Source organism: Ursus arctos, unplaced genomic scaffold (genome assembly GCF_023065955.2).
Source record: "Ursus arctos isolate Adak ecotype North America unplaced genomic scaffold, UrsArc2.0 scaffold_2, whole genome shotgun sequence".
NCBI lineage: Eukaryota > Metazoa > Chordata > Mammalia > Carnivora > Ursidae > Ursus > Ursus arctos.
Window position 1 is genome coordinate 75,660,458 of NW_026622874.1, and position 22,714 is coordinate 75,683,171.

A 22,714-nucleotide genomic window follows, 5' to 3' on the forward strand; every position below is an offset into this window, starting at 1 on the left:
ACAGAGTGAGCGAGAGAATACAAGCAGGGGGAGGAGCAGAGGGAGAGGGAGAAGCAGGCTCCCCGCCGAGCAGGGAGCCCAATGTGGGGCTCGATCCCAGGACCCTGGGATCATGACCTGAGCCGAAGGCAGACACTTAACCATCTGAGCCACCCAGGCATCCCAGGGTTCAGATACTTAACCTCATCTTCTTACCCCTCATCCCATCTGACCCTCCCATCATCCCTGTGATGGTGCAATGGAGGGATGACCGTGTGGCATCTTGTACCAGAGACACGTTCTGAAAACCCTGCCAAATGTAATACTTGCCTGTTGTTTCAAAAGTACTCCTGAAACAGAATGGTGTTATTTGCTTACTTGCTGAAGTGTCCCTGACGTTTTGCAAGAGCGTGAAAAGTTTTGCATTTACTCATCACCAGCTTCACCAGCTCTAGATTGACAGGATTCTTGACAAATGTTTAATTTGAAGGGATCTGTATTTCTTCAAAACTAAAGCACAGGGAGGCTTTTCTTTCTTTCCATTTACTTCTTTCTGGGGGCGGGTATCATGCTATTTCAGATTCACATAGCATCAATTCATTGTTGTATTACCACAGTTTACAGACGAGCAAACCAGGGCTTACTGCAGTCAAAGGGAAGGGAACAGGGAATGGAGACCCAGAACCGAGCTGCATGGAGGCCAGGGCTCAGCCATGGAGGGCTGGCCTGGGAACCGGGAACTCGTTTGGGGGGTGTTCACAGTGAGGATTCGGGGAGTGGGGAGACAGGTGTCTTAAATCTCACTCTATGACCAACCAACCATGCTCTTTTTGGCAACAATCAGTTACGAACATGCCCCTTGCCATCATTAGTGAGTTTCCATCTGCCAGGGCACTGACGTAAGAACTTCAACACGACCACCGTCCCATCACCATGACACTTCTTACTTAATGGTGTGCTGCCTTAATTTGTCCAGGTATAAAGTAGCAGTACAAACTTGCTGTATTGATTTCCAATGAATGGAAACTAAGACAATGATGTCCCATGTATGGGGCCAGGTGCCTGGGGTAGGGTGCTGAAGGGGATAAACATGGTCCCTTCTTCACGGACCTTCGAATGCATACACAAGGCTTCTGCTGGTGTTGGGAGAGGGAAGACACTTCCCCTCAATGCTAAGGACCAACCTCACAGGACCCGTCAAGGAACCACTGACTGACAACAAAGAGCGAACAACTCTCACAGCCTTTCGACAACAAACAACTTGACCCCTGGGTTTAGGAGGTATGGTTAAGATCTCCAAAAGCGTGTCAGATATCGAGGAGTTCTCGACTGTTGAAATGTATCCGGGGGAATCACGCAGACAGGCATTCCAGCCAGTGGTAAAAGGGAGGACACAGCAGCAGATTCTCTGACCAAATCATCAGATCCGCCAAAGGCATGAGGGAGGTCACTGGAATTGTAGGAGAGACTCTGGATATCAAAGCCACTTTTATTCAAGCCTTCCACTCGGGCAGAGTAATGTCAGTTCCTCGATAAAGATGACACTCTACACTTCCTGAGTTCATCACAATTCTGTACTTAAAAACATTATAATACAGATGTATTAACCTGCAAAGCTTTGTTGTTTGGTAAATTATCCCCCTTGTAGCATCCAGCAGGGGAAACGACTAACTAGAGTTATAAAAAATTTTAAACCTCTTAGGATGGTTTTCACTTTGCAAATGTAATGTGTGCAAAAGTTTGCTCATAAACTGGCCGCTTGGAAGGCAGCTAGGATCCGTCACAGAAATAACACAATAACTGGCGATGAGATCTCAGGCTCACTCACAATAACCTAGTTAATCCCCAACACAGATGAATGTACTCACTGAACTAAATGAAAGTTACAATCATGCTTGTCTTCCCGGCTGCAATGTTTACCTTCCCAGCAAAATATTTGAGATTTGTTGGTGTTGCCAGTTTCTGCCTCTTTCCTTCCTTTCAAAAATGCTCTTACCAGTTAGCATAAGAACCTAACTATTATTTATACCCATAGGTAAAAATGATTACAAGGGAATTTAATATACTGGAAGAGAGAAATGTATTATGTGAAGTAATGAGTACACCAAATGCATCTGATTAGAGGTTCGGCAGAGGTATAATTATGTGGTTATCTATACTTAGAAATATTATTTGTTACATTAATAGAAGGAAAATGTAATAAATTAGTGGTGTTAGGGTAACATATCTCCGATATATGAAGAAGCAGAGGAAATAAAGATGAAGGGTCTTCAGGTTGAATATATTCTTGGGACCCCAAAGAAAGAGTGAGCCAAGGTCACAGTTTGAGTTTGACCAAGCGAAGCAAACAACTCTCCTAGGAGACTCAGAAGCTCACTCTGTGAGAAGAAATAATAAATATGATGTCGGCTATCACTCACGGAATTCTGACCATGTGCGAAGCACTGGCATTACTGCATCCTGACACACCTGTTACTGCCCGGTCAGGTGACTGGGGCCCCTCCTCATGCTAACACTACTCTAATGAGTAAAACCACATCAAATGAAGTGAACTATGGTCTTGCCAGTTCTGCAATGCAAGCAGGACGGGTAAAGGGGGTAAGGAGAGGATAAAGGGTCAGCTCTCCTGGGGAACAGACTGAGTGGTAAATGGATGGGACATTCAAGGTCTGGGAGCTCGAGAGCGTCTCAGGCATTGAGTGTGCCTGCCATCTTGTCTGCTGGCATGGGCACCACCACTGTGAGCAAAGAGGCTGTCTGGGACTCCTCATCGTCATCCCCACCCTGACTATTGTTATCTCTGCACTAGAAGGAGCCCAGGGGGTGGGTGGGGGCCAACATGCATTCTCAGTTCTTTGGGGGAAACACAGTCTAATTTCCAATTCAAGGTTCCACTGTGCATCCTAGTCCAAACTGTTGAAGAAGTCCCAGGGGCACAGGGAACACCCGGAACACAGGCTTGGGAAACTACTGGTTAAATGTTAGGGTATTCAGATTTGCCTGGACTTGAACACTGCAAACTTGGGGGAAAAAATTAAGGGAGAGAACCCCACAAACTATATGTTCAGTCTTTCCTGGTTTTTCTTTATTGATTTTTATGTCTGATAAAGACAAGGAATCAGAATCATCTTGTCATTTTGATGGAAATGAGGAATGCAGAAAACAACGTCTGGAGTAGCTATGAGAGGCTGAGAGCAATAAAACCTTGTTTTTATCAAACCTTTAAGCAGAAAGAACTCAGAGAAAACATGAGAGTGATCATGTTTGGTGAGACTGAGAGCTCAAAGCCATCTTCAGGTCCTAAGAGTTAAAGATGGCAGATTGGAAACACACACTTAGCTCTGTTCCTCCCACATACCGTACTGCAAAGACAGTAAACTCTCCAGGACAAAGACAAGAGAGGAGAGAAAAGCCATAGCAATGTGGAACCCGGAGAGCAGGTGGCCAAGTGAGCTTAGCTCACACAGAAAGGTAAATAATCAGCTGAAAGTGGGAAAAGTTAAGAAAGCAACTGGCTTGGGAAAACCCTCTGGAGAGATTTACCAAAGCTCAACCTCCATCTTCCTGACGACCCAGCAATTCCACTCCCAGGACTGTCCCCAAAGAAGGGAGTGCACAGGTCTAATAAAACACATGAGTAAGAACGCTCATAGCAGCGTGATTCATAGGCGTCCCCAAAGAGAAATGACCCGGATATCCATCAGTAGTGGAATGGGTGGTATATTGTGATACAAACATTAGACGGATAATGTGTTACAGTAACAAAGACAGTAAGGCAGAGGAAACGCAGATGTTACATACAGTACAAGAAGCAAGAGGAGTAATACTGTACAATCTCGTTGTTAGGAACTTAAAGAACAGGCAAAACCTTTGAGAGAGACAAAAGGTTACTGATGGGAAGCATGAGGGAGCTTTCTGGCAGGTGGCAAATGTTCTCTATCCTGATGTGAGTGGTGGTTAAGAGTGGGTTTGCTGTTCAAGCTCTTCACCTCAAATTAACTGTATTTTGGGGTATTTTTTTATATTGAACCTCAATTTTAAAAAGAAGTAAAGAAAATGAATGAAAGGGGAAAAGAATCTGATTTGTTTTACAGATACCCCAAAGGCTGAAGAGTTTGCAGTGACAGGTGTCCTTGGAAACGAGAGTAAAAGAGAGCCAAAATGGAAAGATGCCCTGAAATTGCCCAGAGCTGGACCACTGTCCTTCATACTTCGGTAGACTTTGGTGGGCCTCAGTTTTTGTAAAGAGTAAACGATTCGATTCAGACAGCCAGCAGGTACAGCTGGGGGTAGGCGTACCACAGTGATGGTGGGAACATTAAGATAAAAGGTTTGACCCTAATTTCGTGAGCACAGCCTTTTTCCTCCATGTGCTCTAAGAATGAGAACATCAGGTGGGGCTCCCCAGCAAGAAGCAGGAAGAATCTACCATGGAGCATCTGAGAGCCCGAGAGAAAAGACCTATGGACACTGGTTTTGGGAAGTTGGGGGGGGGGGGCTTTACTACCCAATGGTGAAGATCAAGCCCACCCCCAAAGGGTCCGGTCAGCTTCTCAGGGCTGCACTGTTGTACATGTGTGATATACTCAGGCAGGCACAGGCAGTCCGGAATTGTTATACACAACCAGTATGAAAGACACCCCAAACAATCAAAATGGGGAAACAGAGAGAGAAGAAGGAGAAGGAGAAGAAAAAACTATCCTCAGTATTCTCAGGGAAGGGAAAGATACTGCATCCATCAAACAATCACAGGAATAATGACCAAAGAGCTCTTGAAAATTAAAACTATGGTAGCAGAAATGAAAATCTCAGCAGAAGGCTCAGAATATAAAGTTGAGGAAATAGAAAATAGAGTAAGCCAGGAAATTGGGAAAAAAAGAGACAATATCTGAGGGCCAGTATAGGAAGTCTAACATCTGAAGAACATAAGTACCAGAGAGTATAGAAAAAAAAAATCTCAGGGGGAAAATGATCACTGAAATAATTTGGCAATATTTCAGAACTGAAGGCCATGACTTTACATAAATAAATAAAGCAGATTCACACCTCAGTATACCACAATGTTATTTCAGAACCCTGGATACAAAGGGAAGATCCTATATGTTTCCACTTTCATATAAAGGGCCAAGAATCAGAGGGGAATTGAACATCTTAAAATCCATACTAGATGGGCAAAGGCAAGGAAGCGGAGCTTATTCATGAGAGACTGTGGACTCTGGGAAACAAACTGAGGGCTTCAGAGGGGAGGGGGGTGGGGGATTGGGATAGGCCCGTGATGGGTATTAAGGAGGGCACGTATTATATGGAGCACTGGGTGTTATACTCCAACAATGAATCATGGAACACTACATCAAAAACTAAAGATGTACTGTATGGTGACTAACATAACATAATAAAAAATTATTATAAAAAAATAATACTGAGAGAAAAATGACTCCTTACCTAACATTCTATACTCAGCTGAACTACCGCATTAAATCTCAATTTCATGTGCAGCTAGAACGAGCATATTTCAAATATAAATTCTTCTCCAGAAACTATAAGAGCATGTCATCCATCTAAAAAGGAAGGAAACAGGATCCAACATGAGAGAGGTGAAGGTGGTCAGTTTCTAGAATGGGGGTGGAAATCTCAAGACAGTAGCTGTTAGCAGGCTTACAGCAACCAGACAGGAAACAGAACTTTCTCCTAGACCCTCTTTATAGGGTCATTATGTACACTGAGTGTCTCCTAGACAAAGACAGAATGCCCGATATTTTTAAATTTATTGACAGGAAATCCGTGCACTTTCACCTGAGGTTGAATTAGTACATTTAAAAAATTAAAGGGCGTAGGGGCGCCTGGGTGGCACAGTGGTTAAGCGTCTGCCTTCGGCTCAGGGCGTGATCCCGGCGTTATGGGATCGAGCCCCACATCAGGCTCCTCCGCTATGAGCCTGCTTCTTCCTTTCCCACTCCCCCTGCTTGTGTTCCCTCTCTCGCTGGCTGTCTCTATCTCTGTCAAATAAATAAATAAAATCTTTAAAAAAAAAAAATTAAAGGGCGCCTGGGTGGTTCAGTCAGTTAAGTGTCTGCCTTCAGCTCAGGTCATGATCTCAGGGTCCTGGGATCGAGCCTCACATCAGGCTCCCGGCTCAGCAAGGAGTCTGCTTCTCCCTCTCCCTCTGCCCCTCCACCCTGCTCATGCTGTCTCACTCTCTCTCTCTCTCAAATAAATAAATAAAATCTTTAAAAAATATTAAGACATTTTGGGGTGCCTGGCTAGTTCAGTCAGTGGAGCATGTGACTCTCGATCTCACGGTTGTTAGGTTCGAGCCCCATGCTGGGTGTAGAGATTACTAAAAAAATGAAATAAAATCTTTAAAATAAAAATTAAGACTGTTTATTTTAAAAACCCAAAAAGAATCTGCAGGGAAAATGATCATGGCATACGAACATGGCTCAGTTGTGAATAATGTTCAAGGTAATGTATACATAGACGAACTATTATAAATACCAAATAATGATACAACTAAAATTAAAATTTAGTGAAGATGGCATATTCAATAAATAACAACGAGCAGATCCAGAAATGGTAACGTAAGCATGTTATTTAGAAATGCAGAAGTGATTACCAGCATCATCAGCCAAAATCACTGACGGGGGCCGCTGCTGGGAAGGGAGCCACGGCCAGGTGAGGAGTCGTGAGCTGCCCCTTCTCATAACAGTCTGTGTACGATGATTTGACTCACTGATCTGTGTGCCTACACAAGGTTGACAAAGATGAAAAACTGAATTGAAGAAGCAAGACTTTAAATCATAACCCTATCTTCGGTCACCATAAAATAGCAATTTTATAACCTACATAAACTATTACACAATAATTTTTGTAATTAAGAAAATCACTTTCCTGTCCCAAAGGTATTTAAATATCTAAAATGTAGTTCAACTCTTCTGAGTGGCTACAGGGTTCTCACAAGACCCGCCATCAGAGCAGATGAGGAGGTAGTGGGGCTGAACACAGGGATCACAAACCATGGTGTGTACCCCACAAAGACCACTAAGCAAGTGACAGCCTCAAAGCAGAGATCAGCCAGGGCCAGAGACTAAAGGGCTCCTCTGTCCTACCTCGTGCTCAGATGCTCTCCCATGCTCACCACCAGATTGTAGACAGCAGGCAAGGCAGGAAGATGCAGGGCAGGAAACGGGGTGAGCCCTGCCAGTAGGCAGGGAAGTGGGGAAGTTGTCTGGAGGGTCAGGTGGGGAGACGATGGTCGCTGCCATTGCAAATATACAGCCATCTGGGGAACCCTGGGTGCACCTCCTTTTCAAGGGCCTGAAAATCTGCCCCTCTGGCACACTCCACTGAACAATTACTATTTATCCCTTTCCATCCGTTGGGCAAAGCAGTACAATGAGCAGGCACGACTATAAAGCAATGTGCACCACGATCCAGGTGCCCCTTCCCCGAAGATGAATTACACATGATGCAACAATATGTATAATTACACTGCTTGCTTTATAGGGTCATTATGTACATTGAGTGACTTCATCTTTGTAAACCACTTAGAACAATGCCTGGCACACAGCAAGCCCTACATAAATATCAGTTATATTAATAAAATAAGGGAAGAGAACATGGTGTGTTTGCAAAGGCGCAGTGGGAAGTCTCTCTCTGTCCAGAAGTTGTGTTCATGTGCTGAGGAAGGGGGTCCTGCAACAGATTTAAAAGGGGCCTGCCCCGCCCTGGGTGCCCCAGTGAGGAAAGGAAGTCGAATTTATATGAAACTGCCCCCAATGGTGGGGGAGATGTAGGCCTGGATATCATCCCGGCCAGTGCTTTGACCCTAGGGAACGTGTCAATGGATCCAACTAACTGCCAGCTGAGACGAAAGATGCCTGGGGCCCTTGCCGTGTGCAGAGCGTGCTGCCAGTGTTCTGACTTTGTTGCAGTGAGCTGGACATACAGGGCATGGAGGGCGGGCTCCCTGTTAAGTCCAAGGTGGCTTGGACCTTCAGAAAACCAACCCCAATGCCAGCAATGGTCTGAGAAGTGGGGGCAGCACAACCAAATATTGCTTAGCACTCTCCATATGAGGAGAAGGTTTAAATACCTTTAGATTTTGGCTCTCAGTGTCTGGAAACTTCCAGCTATTGTATTTAAAGAAAGTGAATTCTAACCCAGAGAGAAGACTACAAAGGAAACGGGGGAGTGACGTAGACTCAGTATTCTTCCCATTGGCTTAACAAACATTTGCCAAACACCCACTCAGTCGGCACTAAGAGCACAGACGAATGCCAGGATCACGCCCTGAGCCAAAGGCAGACGCTTAACGACTGAGCCACCCAGGCGCCCCTAAGAAGAGCACAGACGAAAACAAACTTCTTGCCACTGGTGGAGACGGACTCTCAGTACAGTTAGGACATACGGTGTGTCGGGTGTCACATGGCACTAAGTGTTATGGAGAAAAATACAGCAGGGTAGGTGCTAGGGCGAGCAGTGGGGATGGGAAGAGTTGCAATTTTACAATCGGGGACAATGTCCAGCAAAGGCCTGAGGCGAAGATCACAAGGACCTGGAGGAAGAGCAGCAGTTCAGGTACCAGAAGAAAGGAGAGGAGGTAGCGGGAACAGCTTCCAGGAAGAGGAACAGTATGTGGGAGCACAGAAAGGAGGCACAGTTCACTGAAGAACGGAAAAGCAGTCAGGATGGCCGGGAGCCAGAGCACCCCGAGGAAAGTGACAGGAGATGTGGCAGGCAGGGCCAGATCAGGCAGAGCCCTGTGGCCCACCGTAGCGACCTATCTGGATTCTAAGAGCAATGGCAGCCGCTGAAGGGTTTTGAGCAGGGATGGGCATGGTCAGGATGGAGGTTTCAACCCACCCTACTGGCTGCAAGACTGTTATTGGCCACAACTCGTGTGAAGAATGAAAGGGAAACAGGTAGAGTTTGGGGAGTTTCCCCCTGCCTCACTGAAGGTTTCCATGAACCAGGGAGGGCTACAGAAGCCAGCTGGCTGGCTAGGCTATGAGAGGAAAAGGTACACTGGAGCTGGGCAGCACAGGGGCTCGAGGCTATCAAAGTGGTGGCCAGATATGGAACAGTGGACGGGGAAGGCTGGATGGAGGGAACATGGGAGTAATGTTCTCTCTGTCTTCCTGGTACCCATCCTCTCAGTGTCAGGGGACACCTGCCACAGAATTGAAGGATCTGGTCGTTTTTTAAAATACAAACATTGCTGGCATCTCGTTCTACCAAGGAAAAGTCCTCGTGACAGTGAGAATGACTGATGGTCATCGGTGATAAACTATTAACATGGACTCTGACGCAGGCAGAAGGCCTGTTAGCAGATGCGTCAGGTTTTGAATGATTCTTCCTTCAGAAAATGTGAGCAATGCAAGACTCACATCGTGGCATCCATGAGGCAATCCAAACATCCATCAGTAAAAGATGCAGCTGGTGGGGGTGGTTCTTTAAGGCATGGATATGGAATGGCACCCTTCCATTACAAATACTTTTCTAGAAAGAACCAGATGTAGAATTAAAAGCAGGAATAAAGGAATGTGCAAGTCAAAGGCTGTGCTCACTTTCAGTAAGAGGAGCCTCAGGCTATGCTCCCATCACAACACCCCTTGTAGCCCCTGTGCCCTTAGACCCACAACCTCTTCCTCAGCACAAGAGAGGAATGCAAGGCTGGTTGGTAGTCCCATCAGTCTCTAAGAGACCAGCATCCTGGAGCAGCCCGGGCATCTCACACCACAAAGCACGACAGAGCGAAACAAGGAGGGATCCTGAACTTCCCGCCGATGCTTCGATGCTTCGTTAGTCGCGGGCCTGCAGACTGGACTCCCGTGCACCAAGCCATTCTAAGACCGACAGGCTAGCTGTTCAGACAAGAGAGTTAATACTCTGCAGAGAAATTGTCAGACTCAAGTCTCTGGGAGGTAGCAACAACTTCTGTGTTGGGAACAGCCATTTGCAAACCCTAGAAGCATTTTAGGCTTGTTGACAATCAGTGTAATCCCATGCAGGTTATTATACGTGTAGAGAAAGAAAGTGAAAGGTGACAGGTGAGGGCTTGGAGCTGGAAGGAGAATGCTAGGTACCAGTTCTCCACGCTTCTGAGAACACGGAGTGGAATATGCCCTGCAGATGTACTGCTAAAACAAAACAAAACAAATCACCCCTTGAATCACCATTCGACTTAAGAGGAAATGATGTCTTCTGAAAAAAAATATGCGAAATGTATTTTTCTAAAAATTAAAAAACCTTGGGGCGCCTGGGTGCCTCAGTCGGTTCAGCGTCTGTCTTCTTCGGCTCAGGTCATGATCTCGGGGTTCTGGGACTGGGCCCCTGCATCGGGCTCCCTGCTCAGCGGGGAGGAGGCTACTCCCTCTCCCTCTGCCCCCCCCACCTCCTTGTGCTCTTCTCTCTCAAATAAATAAATAAAATCTTTAAAAGAAAAAAAGAAAACTTCTGTTCTGATGGGTTCTCATATCTGTAGCATACGTTGCTTGAGGGAGCAGAATAAATTATTTTCCAGACCTTGAAATGCAAAACCAAAACATACACGACAAAAAAAAAAAAAAAAAAAAATACCGCTTCCATACACACTTGAGCAGTAGACCCGGCCACAGAAGAAATTCCAGTAATCCCTCCCCAAACATGTGTTGCAGTTGCTCAGACTTCCAGGTGACGGCCTGGCACTCTGCATCTCCTGGGGAGAAAGAAGGCATGCGGGTGGCTGAACAGAACACATCCCTTCCCACTGTTGTCTTGATGAAGCTGGATTTGAGGTCAGCACCCTCGCACTTGCCGGGCGGGAAGAAATCAAGACACAGGAGACCGGCCTGGGAAACAGGAACCGATCACGTGAGCCATAAAATGAGGAAGACGCTGGACATTTGGAAAGAGAACAAACATTGCTGGAGCCAAGAGGAGATCAACAAAACGGGGAATATACTTTGGCATGTGATGCCACAAAACACATTTACAAAATCTTAAAATTAAAAGACCGGTGCTGAAGCACATCTATCAAGAAAACGTTTGTCCTGAGGCGTGCAAAATAATATTCAAAGTAGTTTTACTTAAGGGCCTCTATTTTATTTACTTATTATTTATTACTTAAGGGGCTCTGTTTTATTTTAGTGCACATTTAAAAAATATGAAAGATGGTATGTCCTTAATGAAGGGACATTATGCAGCCATTCACAATGATGCTTGTGATAACAAAGAGGCTTATTTACGTTACATGAAAAATCACAGTGCAAATAATGTATGAACTGAGCGATGCAAAAAAATTTTTTTTTTAAGATTAGAAAGGAAACATGCCAAAAATGTTAATAGCTATTGCCTCTGGGTGGTATAGAATTATGAGTAATTTTTCTCATTCTTCTTCTTCCCTAATTTCTCTCAAGTGAGCATCTATTACTTTTACAATCTCTCTCACACACACACACACACACACACACACACACAACCCACCACACACACTATTAAAATGCATGTTGCAGGGATGAAATGTCTGAGTATTTGTTTATAAATGCATAGCTGTCAGCTGCGGGCATGAATATAGATGATCACGGTTTCATTTATTCTGAAACAAGAATGCTGGGATTTTCGGGAATAATGAAGGGCAAAAGCTCCTGGCAAAGTATCTCACCTACTTAAACAGCAAAGGATTATACAAATGATTTAGAACCGAAGAGTATGGACTAACTGCTGGGTAAAGGCTTATTAAGTAGGCTACTATCCCAGGCCCCGTGCTAAAAATGACAACACTGCTCAGGGAATGAAAGTCACCTTATTAGACCCCAAAGATACCATCACCCCAAATTACTGCTGCAATATTATTAACAAACTGTTTCTGCCAATACGTGTTTAATGGAGAAGCTAAACTCTGGCAGGCAATAGTTGGTGCCCCCCCCACCCCCCGCCCCCAGGCAGGAGATCGGCTGTAATCACTCTGGCAAGCAGGCTGTCACTGTGGACAGCGGGAGGGCTCTGCACGGAGGGAGGTTTGGCTTTAAGTCTTGGTTCTGCCCCTTACTGAGCTGTACAACCTTAGGTGAGTCATTTATTCTCCCTGAGATTCCATTTCTAATCGCAAAATAAGGCTAATAATGTCGACCTTGCTGGAGCTGTCATGAGAATAAGAAAATGTGTGTCTAGGGTACAAGTATAGAGACTGGTTCACACGAGACAACGGATGAACGAATGCACAAATGATCAAAGCAAGTGAGTTTTTCCTACTTGTCCACTAACACCAAAGTACTTGTTCAGGCAAATGCTGGACGAACAGGGGTGGGCAGACCACTACTGGTAGGCTGGTCTAACTCCCATTTCTTCCCTTTTTCTCTCTCGTTCACCTCCGGTATGGAGGCTGGAAAAAGCTACATGCACGGTTTCTGGGCTCCTTTCTGGCTAGAAGTGGCAAAGTGACAAAGCGACACAAGAAGAAAGTGGCTGGGGGGATTCCAGGGAAACTTTTGCTTTCTTGATGACAGGCACAGGTCAGCGGTACTGCCTCCCTCCCTTCCTTCTTCTCTTAAACATGGAGGGGATGGCTGGGCCACAGCAGCCGTCTTGCAGTCATGAGGACAGTCACAAGAACACGGCAAAGACACTGATCATTACAGTGTTAAGCAACGTAATACCAGCAGGTACCGACTTCTAGACTTGTTATTATGTGAGAAAAATAAGCCCTATTTTACTGAAGCCAGTTTTTCTTAAAACCCACAGCCAAAAGCATTCTTAAAGAATACAAATCATGAGTATAATTCTGTCTGGTCCTTGCTCTCATGGAGCATATTGTCTACTGATGATACAGGCAATAAAGGGGGCTCATGTATAAATGTAAATTAGAATGTATTATGAGTGTTATGAAAAAGAGGGTACTTGAAATTCTGTCCTTTGTATATAAGGGATTTTGAGCCAGTGGAGAAGGTTGGGGTGAAGGGGACGAGGGAGAAAATGCTCAGCAGAGTGAATAGCAGACGCATGGCCCCCTGGCAGGAAAGGAGTGCAAGGCGAGAGGATGCTGAAGGGGACCGTGGGGTGGGGCAGAGAGCGCAGACAGCACAGTGCAAGATCAGGCCTTGAGAGGTGGGGAGGGCCAGACCTCTCTGGATCTTGTATTTCTTGTAAGTAGATAGGATCTCCCCCACCCCCCCGCCCAGGAGCAAGGGGAAGCTATATGAGTGAGTCTGGCAAAGAGGGGGACATATTCAGATTGAATCCCGGTGGCTATCTGATATCTACCTGTGGGTGTGGTGTGGTATACAAGAGAAAGTCAGAGACTGAAAATTCCTATCTGTGGTATACTGTATACGCAGGACCCCCTCTCCCTTGCCGAAAGAAACCTCATCTTGTTCAGGGCAGCACTGTGCTGTGCCCTGGTGACGGACTCTGACTGGACCATGCCAATGAGGACTTTCTTCTTCCCTGTTTTCTAAGATTTCCTAGACTCCAGGAATAGTCCACATGGCCCTGATCTGACTGAGGGGACCTCAGCAGGAGTCCACCTACTGGTGGGGGTGGGGGTGGGGTGGAGGTGTGTGCCGTGGGCATATTCCTAGGGATCTATTCACTTTCCTGGTAAGAGGGGAAGCCTATGTTGAGACCACAAGGTAACGAGCAGGAACATGAAAAACAGCATGCTAAGGATGATGGGGCCTACCGTTAGAAAGACCCTGGGACCCTGAGGGCCCTGCTGGGCTGCTGGACCAAAGAACTATTTGTTTAAGCCACCAACACCTGCGTGGCATTCCCAGTAGCTGAACGCTCTCCTAAGTGATACACCTGCTATCTACAGAGAAAAGGTGAAGGGCCCACACCCATTTAACATGCTTGGTAAGTAACCTCCTTCATCAGTCTAAAAAGCCAGCACTGTATTAGGTAACATTCCCACTTCCAAACCGGGAGAACTACCTGACACAGTAAGATGATGGGACCCAATTATGACAAAACACGACAATAACTTCAGGCCAAGTGGCTGGATGAGACTTATAATAAAGTGGGCAGGACAGCAGACAGGGTAAACCATGGATGGCAGCAGCGACCTTCTGAATAGTTTGGTATCGGGCTTCAAAATGCGAGCAGAATAAATAAATCTTCCTTGGATGCTTTTTTTGTAGAGTTAAGTGAATCGAGACAGACCTGTTTATGGAGAGCTGCAGAGAATTACATGTGAATGGAGAGAAATGGCAATCATCACGAGTGATGAAGGGATCTCCGCTCACTGTGGGAATGGTTAAAGACATTACGCTCAATTTAGAGTAGTTTTTGAAATGGGCATGATTATCTGCTTCCCTTCATTAGGGGAAAAAGTTAGTTGGTCACTATTGATCTGTTCACACAAGCCGCTAAAAAAACCCAGTATGGAAAAGCTGGGCCGACACGTGAATTTCTATGGGACAAAAGACACTGAACAGACGAATCCGACAACGGTTCGAGTTTTAGGGGAGGATTCATGGTTAACTGTGCTGCAGCTCACAACTTCCAGAACGTACGGCCCACCGTTCTGTGTGTGCTCACCTTGTGTCTATGGCCAACAAAAGTCAACAGGATTTAAGAAAACAGAGACATTCGTAGAAACACATGAACAGAGAAACATATAGAAATGATAATGCTTGTATAAAAATTATTTTAAATTACTGTAGACAGGTCTTTCAAAACATTACGAACCATGTAATCACTTATGATTTAAGTGATTGTAGCCAATAATGAACTGCTCCCTAAAGAAACATAGTAGGAATGCAAGCAACTGGTTGAATAGTTGGCTTGCTAGAAATCACACCATGACATGTCTCAGCTTGGACTGCTGTAACAGTGTCACAGACTGGGTGACTTATACACAATAGAAACTTCTTTCTCCCCGTCTGGAGGCTGGAAGTCCAAGATCAGGGTGCCGGCATGGCCAGGCTCTGCTGAGGCCCTCCGGGCTGCTGGTGGCCCACTTCTCAATGTGTCCTCACGTGGTGGTAAGAGGGGCTGGGGAACTCTTGGGGGTCCCTTTGATGAAGCACTAATCCCACTCACTTCCCAAATGGGATCTAATCACCTCCCAAAGGCCCCACCTCCTAATACCATCCAATCGGGGGCTAGGACTTCAAAATAGGAATTCTGCGGGAGACATATTCGGGCCATAGCATGACACAGAGGTGGGAATGCCAAGCATGTTAAATGACCTCAGGATTTTAAATTCTCAGACACGAATGAGGGAGGTAGAAAATTCTTAACTGAAGGTATTAGAGGAATTATAAATATTCCAAGATGATAAAAAAAACCTTTTTTCCCATATCTATTTACGGTCGGCAATCATAATTTATTTCACTCATTGCAAAAACATAAAATATACCCGCCTGAACGATTTACTGCTGAATATTTAACACCTTCCTCCCAAACTACTATAGCGCTTTACCTGCTCCTTTCTTAGGGTTATTAATTACCATTTATTGGATGGCACAGGGTGTGTGCCAGGAATTGCATAAACCACCCGAAAGGGAAGGGACCGTAGAGGCTCCGATGAAGAAACAAATGTTCAAGAGTAGCTACGAACACTGCCCAATATCTACTTCTGAGAAATCCCCAGGATCACTCCCCTGTCTGATGACTCTAGGAGGCTCACAGGACAGAACTCAACACACAGGCTCACGGCTGTGACTTATCACAGCAGAGGACACACAGCGAAGCAGCAGGAAGGCCAAGGACGCAGGAAATCAGCCACCAGTTTCCGAGAGTCCTCTCCCAGTTGAGGCACAGAGGACATGCTTAACTCCTCCAACAGTGAGCTGGGACAACACATGTGACATGCTGTCTATCAGGAAAATGCCTTAGAGACCCCGGGTCAGGCCTTTTATTGGGGCTGGTCATGTAGACAGCCTCTGCTGGGCACATACAACATTCCAGACTCACAGAAGGGAAGCGGGTGTTCCCTGCTAAGCCACATGGTCTATACAGTCGGGGCACAGTGAGGTCCCTGTCAGTTCTGGGAACCCCCCGAAATGCTGGTTTCCACATGCCAGCCAGCCACGTGGACAGGCCTTCCTATGGGCACGTTTCAGGCCTGCCAAGCTAACTCTTGTCTGCACAGAGACTAACCATTACACGGGGCTGGGGCAACTGGTGATCACAACTAGAAAAAAATTAGATAAAACTGGTTCCCTATCCCACCACACACTAAAATCAATTCCAAATAAATCAAAGACCAAAATATAAGGACCTCTTTAAGCTTTTAGAAGAAAATATAGCAGGGGCGCCTGGGTGGCACAGCGGTTGGGCGTCTGCCTTCGGCTCAGGGCGTGATCCTGGCGTTATGAGATTGAGCCCCACGTCAGGCTCCTCCGCTATGAGCCTGCTTCTTCCTCTCCCACTCCCCCTGCTTGTGTTCCCTCTCTCGCTGTCTCTATCTCTGTCAAATAAATAAATAAAATCTTAAAAAAAAAAAAAGAAGAAGAAAATGTAGCAGAATATCTTAATGACTTCAGGGTAAAGAACGATTTCTTAAAACAAAGAAACGCACTGACCATAAAGGAAACTGACAAACTGGACTATATTACAGCTTAAAGCTTCGGTTCATCAAAAATAATTTTTATTTTTTTTAATGTTTTTTCATTATATTATGTTAGTCACCATACAGTACATCCCTGGTTTTTGATTTAAACTAATGAATCATCAAACTTTACATCAAAAATAATTTTTAAAATGAAAAGACAGTTCAGTCGAAGAAAAGACAGCAACCAGCAATGTATGCTGACAGAAGACTCGTCTGTGAAATACATAAAGAGCTGTTTCAAGTTACTAAGAAAAAGACATGGCTATCTCAATGGAAAAAAACAGGCAGACAAGAACAGACAATTCAGAGAGGAAGTAATCCACGTGATCCAAAAACGCGAAAAGACGCTTAACCTCTCCCGCAATTACAACAAGGAAATTAACAGGCACACGGGCACTTACTTCTCCTTCCAGACCAGGAGGAAGAACACACACGGGATTTACCCTCCTGCCTGGAACAAGTGAGACACTGGAAAACTCGACGAACCTCTCTGGTGCTCAGGACACTGACCTGGAGGCCACAGCACCCGGTGAGCACAGGAGGCAGGAACAAGTGAGGTGAGCCCTGCCACAGCCCGGACACCGCGTGCAGAGTCTCCGGGCAGAGAGCTGCCATCTCTGAGCTAAGAGTCCGGGCATCGGGGGTCAAGAGCTTGAGGGTAAAGAATGAGCAAGGACAGAAGTGCTTTGACAGAGAACTCCAGGGTCCCCCTAGGAGCCGTCGGTGAAAACAGATCAGCGCAGGTGAGGGAACCATTCCAGGCCAAGGAAGGAAACATCTGAAAGACGCAGAGGGAACAGTCCTCAGTGTCCACACAGGGCCGGGAATGATTCCCATCCCCACCAGCCAGAAGGGAAAGCCTCGAAATTCAGGGGCTGCTGGGAAAAATACTCGAAGGGGTTTGCTTCAGTAGTGGGGAAAAATTAGCCCCAAACCAAACTCGGCTCGGGCCCTGCCCAAAAACTTTAAAAGGATGAACTGTTCCAAACAGCTGTGCCCCAGAGCGGCTCAAAAATATTAATAGGAAGACAGAAATATCCAGCATCCAACAAGGTAAAATTCACTATGTCTGGTATCCAACCAAAAATAGCCAGAAATGCAAAGGAGGAAAACAACACCCACAACGAGGAGAAAAATCAATGGACAGGCTAATGGAATGGGAGAGAGGAAATGCAGTAGCAAAAACCCCCGAACATCTCATCTGTTGGACGACAACACAGCGGGCGAGGGGTAAGTAAGCTGCGGTGTGCTGAGAAACGAGCCGGCATGCTTCGTGTCACTCTAGAGGACTCCACGTACGGCTCAACGAGGAAAGAACACGCATTGTATAAGAACACACATGAAGTTTTAGAAACACATAAAATAAGCCTATGTATTCCCGGGGGCAGGGGGCATACACATAGAGTAAAAACACAAAGAGATCCCATTTTAAAACCCTCTTAACTCGGGACAGCGTTTCCCTCAAGGGGAGAAGCTGCTGGCTGCCCACCTAATCACCCTTCTCTCCTTCCTTCCTAACAGCACCTGCTAAAGACTGTATCTTCCAGCGCAAGTCCAGTCTCTGAAGTGGAAGTCGTTAGGGGGCCCTTCCTTGAAAAGCCCTTCCGCACTGGCCTTACCTCCTTCCTGGGCGGCCGACGTGAGGGCTGCTGGGAGCCGGGAACTAGGGCTGTACCCTGACCATGGAGGAGCATGGAGCTAGAGAAGCCCGGGTCCCGGGAACGCTTACGCCCCAGCTTCTCGTTGCCGGAGACAGAACGTGCCACACTTGGGATTTTCTGGTCACGTGCCCTTAATCCCTAACCAAAGTGGCACACAGGCGGCTTCAAGCACCTTGTCCACGTCTGACTTCAGAAGCTGGCCGGTACATACTCATTATATTCATCTTTAGACTATTTTTGGCATTTTTTATGCTTTTCAGGTTTTTGTTCTTTAATGCTGAAACATCTAAAACTTTAAAAATATGGAGCCCAATCCCTAATCCTCAGAAAGATTTGAAGACTCGGTGATAATGAGAAATGTGTTCTGAGGCAACCCAACAAAGAACACTGAATCAGAACAAAGAGGGGGCTTCCAAGAGTCACCAAGCCTGTGGACAGTAGTGCCAGAGTCCAAGGTCCGAGCGCTCCCCGCTCCGCAGCTCTGCCCTGAAGATAAAGCTTTCTCCTAATAAACTGGTTCTGGTTCATGAAATCAGAGGCAACAGCAGAGCAGAGGTAAAGTGCTATTATGAAAAGGCTCTCTCTTTAAGAAAACCCTACTAGAAGAAGGTCGCGGGGCGGACCTGGATTTGGGGTTAGAAGCGCCCTGTAGGTCTTAAAAGGCCTAGCTGATGTTCGTTTATAACACAGATGCGCACCTGAACCACTCGCTGCTTGGGTGTGAAGGGGCTGCCGTATTGGCTGAGAGACTCTCACATTACCTATTACTCTACCACACACAAAGCGAAGCTTTGTTCAATCCTGGCAGCCCTCGCTTAACTCTCCCTAACCGCCTTCTGGTCAACCACAGCGGTCTTCGCATGGGTGGGAATAAATCAATTTTGTCAGTTTCAAGTAGATCAAATTTATTAAACTCTGAAAATTGGTTACTCAAGGGCTATGCTGGTAGGTAATAAATAAATAAATAGAGAGTGAACGTAACAGTAAGAAAAATTTATCTATCTATCTATCTATCTATCTATCTTATTCTGCCCGTGTGGCAATATCAGCGTCAACCTCTCTTGCCCTTCAGACTTCCAAGCGAGCTTGCTTCCTTTCTCTGCTCTCCTCCGTGTGAGCACACAGTGAGAAGGCGGCCGTCTGCACACCAGGAAGAGCCTCTCACCAGACACCAGATCTGCCGGCACCTTGACCTCGGACTTCCCGTGACAAACCCATGCGTGCTGTTAAAGCTGTCCAGTCTGCGGCAATCTGCTACAGCGGCCTGAGCAGACTCATACACACGTTACAAATGCAGCACTTTCAAAAACTCCACTAGAGTTAAGAATCCAACAAAGGAAAACAGTTGGATCTGGTGAGAATTACCTACTGAAATCTACCTCTGTAGGACAGCTTTTATTTCCGTTTTGTTCAGGGTTTTCCCCCCTCGATGCCTCTGCTTACCACCGATCCACTGAGTCAGACCAGAAGGACTGCTGCTCCCCAGCCCATGTGTGCACAACGGCCCCGGGCCGGCAGCCATGGGAGCGCGGGTGCTTGGCACAGGGGGAGCTTGGGAGGCGGGGGGAGTAGAAGTGGGAGCACCAGCCAGGACAGAGCCATGGCTTCCCAGCGTCTTCCCTGAGCTGCTGGACTCCCCGCCTTCACTCTGGGTGGTGGGAAACTGGTTTCAGGACGTAGAGGTGTGTCACTGCCTGGGAAGGGCAGACACGACCTTCACGCACCTTCTCCCCCTGCCCCTCCCTTCTGACCCAGCCACGCGGGTCTTCGCATGTCCCCCGACTAACCTCAGGGCTGTCTTGCCCCTGCGTCTTTGGGGTGGGATCTGTCGATGCTACCCGCCCCGCGTTCAGTCTCTCCTTTTTCTGACAACTGCACCACATTGTGATGTGCAGAACTACCTCTGCCAGCTGTTCACAGACTCCGCTGGGACGGTCATTCAGGGCGATGTGTCCTGGCAGAGGCGTGAGTGTGTACATCAACTGGGCCACTCACATGCCCCCTCCCTGCACTGATGCTCGAGCGGAGCGGCGGGAGGATGAAGCATGGCAGCAGCAGATGCACGCGGACAGCAGTGCTGTGGAAAGATCTCGCATTAAGCTCTGCTTCTCAAGCCCCCAGGGTGGGTCCGGGCTCTCTCTTCTCCAGATGCCTGGTTTTCAGCTTCTCACTTCAATCCTTGAACCACCTCTAATCTTTCCAATTAATCCTTTTTTTCCCCTTAAATCGGCCACTGGGTTCTGTTGCTTGCATCCAAAACACCCTGTTCTCCCCTCCAGGGGAGATCTATCTAGAAGATTCCTGCCCCACCTCCCCCCCCCCCCAATACACGGAGAGGGACAAGCACCAGCAGCCATGTTTGTACAGTGTGACCCCGGCCCCTGGCAATGGCTGGCTGGTATCGGGAGACAGCCGATTCCACCTGAGCCAATCCCACGCTCTCTTCTGGGCACTGGAAATTGGACCCTTTGATATCTGTGCATCTGAGGAGAGGAGCTATGAGACGACATGAAGGCAGGGCGGGCATCATCCCGTATGCGTGCCCAAATTGAGAAAGCTGGTCTTCAGACAGGGTGGAAATGAAGCAGAAAAGGCCATGGGGACCCAGGAAAGGCAGAGGTCAGTGACTGCTGCCTTTCCCGGCTCTGTGCCCACACGTCTCCCCCCTCCTCATCTCTCAGGGGACTCCTGCCCTCCCATTCACTGAAATCCTCCTGCCCCCCACCCCTGACATACACTTTTTTTTCTTCCTTAAGAAGAATCACAAGAGAATCACCTTTCTTCAAGATCCTCATAAATCCCCCCTTTCCTCCAGAAGCCCCTCCCCCACTGTACAGGCTGATTTGAACACACTTCCTATTTTTCACAAGAAGTTCCTTTTCCCTGGACCACACTCCCAGTGGGAGCCGCCCACCCACCGGTGGTTACTCCTGCAGAGTCTAACCTTCTGGAGATCCAACCGTATTTGGTGACTGACCCAGGAAAAGAGGAACTGTAGTCGTTCCTCCCATGTGGGCTGTCTAGAGGCTGGGCAAGGATGAACCAAGATGGCCATGAATGAGGCTCTGGGTTACTGAGAAGTTCATCAGGCTCACTTCCCTACAATGCGTGCAACCTCCCTGGGGTCCTTTCCCGCTTCCTCCCCGGCTGCCTGTCAGCCCGGCTCCAACCTTCTATTTCCTCGGGTGGCAGGTTTGTCAGGTAGAAGACAGAGAGCATCTGGTCTGCAAAGTGCATCGGTAACAAAGAGCCACACCCAGGTGCTCCGTGGCCTCCCAACCCACCCACGTGAGGTTACACAGTGTCTGGAGGAGGACAAATGAACCAATAAAGATGGGTTTTAAAACTGGCTCTGTCCTCGATCATTTTGACGGGATGTTTTCAAGCCAAACCCAAACCAGAGGCAGCCCTCGTCGTTCAAGGCCACCTTTACAAGCAGCTGCTTGCTGGTTTTGGATCCGCTCCTCCTCCTGAGAAAACGGCCCCACACACTAACAGCCGCTGTTCTCGATACACTGCGGCAGGGGGGTGGGGGGGGCACACAATTTCTCAGTCTGATCCACAGGCATCTGATGAAACAAACGGAGGGGATGAGCGCACGTACCCGTGGATTCCGCGCCCTACCAGAGGAGAAACTGTAGAGACCTCCGAGACCCTCTGCCGCACACAGTCTATTTATAAAAATCTAATTTGCACAGGACCTTCTCTACTGCTGGGAGGAAGAGGCCAACAGGGAGAAGAAGACCAGCTTTTCTTGGACCTTACAGTGGACCAAATTAGAGAAAATGTTAACATACAGCAGGAAAAGTGGGGGAGGGTCAGACTCACGATAAAAGTCCTGTGCCTGGGAAAGTGCAGGGCAAGTGACCGTTTTCTCTCTCTCAGGTGGGAGGCAGCAAAGAACGGGGACAAATGTCTCTGAGGGGGGTCTCCAGGCAAAGGAATGGCATCCTTTCTACGACTGTCACAGCGACCCTCGTGGGCTAACCACTGAACTTCCCTCAGGGTGACCCTTTCGCAAGCATTTCAGTCTCTCTCTCTCTGTGTCTACTAGCTCGGATGTTAGATCATTCTTGAGATAGGTATCAGTACCTTCGGGAAGGCTCATATCCGTATAATGCTATTAATTCATTCTCTGTTGCCTCCTCATATGAAAATAGCTCGACACATTCAGTAAATTTGGGAGGTATGTTTGGGGCAGTGTGACATAAAATCCTGGTTAAGTGACATATTCACACTGCACTGCAGGCTCTGCAGGGGCCTCAAAGAAGCAGAAGCTGGTTCAGCTGCAGAGTCTCTGAAATAGGTACGATGCTACATCCACGGGACGGGCGACTGGGAGAGCATGCCGTCCATACCGACAATCTGTGGACACAGACAGCGGTGGTTTTAAACAGGAGCCCCCAGACGGGAAGTCCCAAGGGCAGAGACCGCAAGCGAGGGGGGTGATACGCGACACAGTGGCACCACACGCGGCAGCCCCGTGCAAACTGCTCCAGGCTAAGGAGCCGCAGGCATGTACGTATTTCGCAACAGTGAG

The 22,714-nt window shown here is 47.2% G+C and overlaps 1 protein-coding gene and 1 long non-coding RNA gene across 4 annotated transcripts in view; one reads left to right on the plus strand and one right to left on the minus strand.

Moving 5' to 3' along the window:
• The window catches only part of CPPED1 (calcineurin like phosphoesterase domain containing 1), a 200,549-nt gene that overhangs the window by 141,470 nt on the left and 36,365 nt on the right, over positions 1-22,714 (minus strand). The gene's annotated exons all lie outside the window — the stretch shown is intronic.
• On the plus strand, positions 16,903-19,143 carry LOC130544295 (uncharacterized). The gene is made up of 2 exons (XR_008960470.1): positions 16,903-17,743; positions 18,035-19,143. It is a non-coding gene; the product is annotated as an uncharacterized LOC130544295 (long non-coding RNA).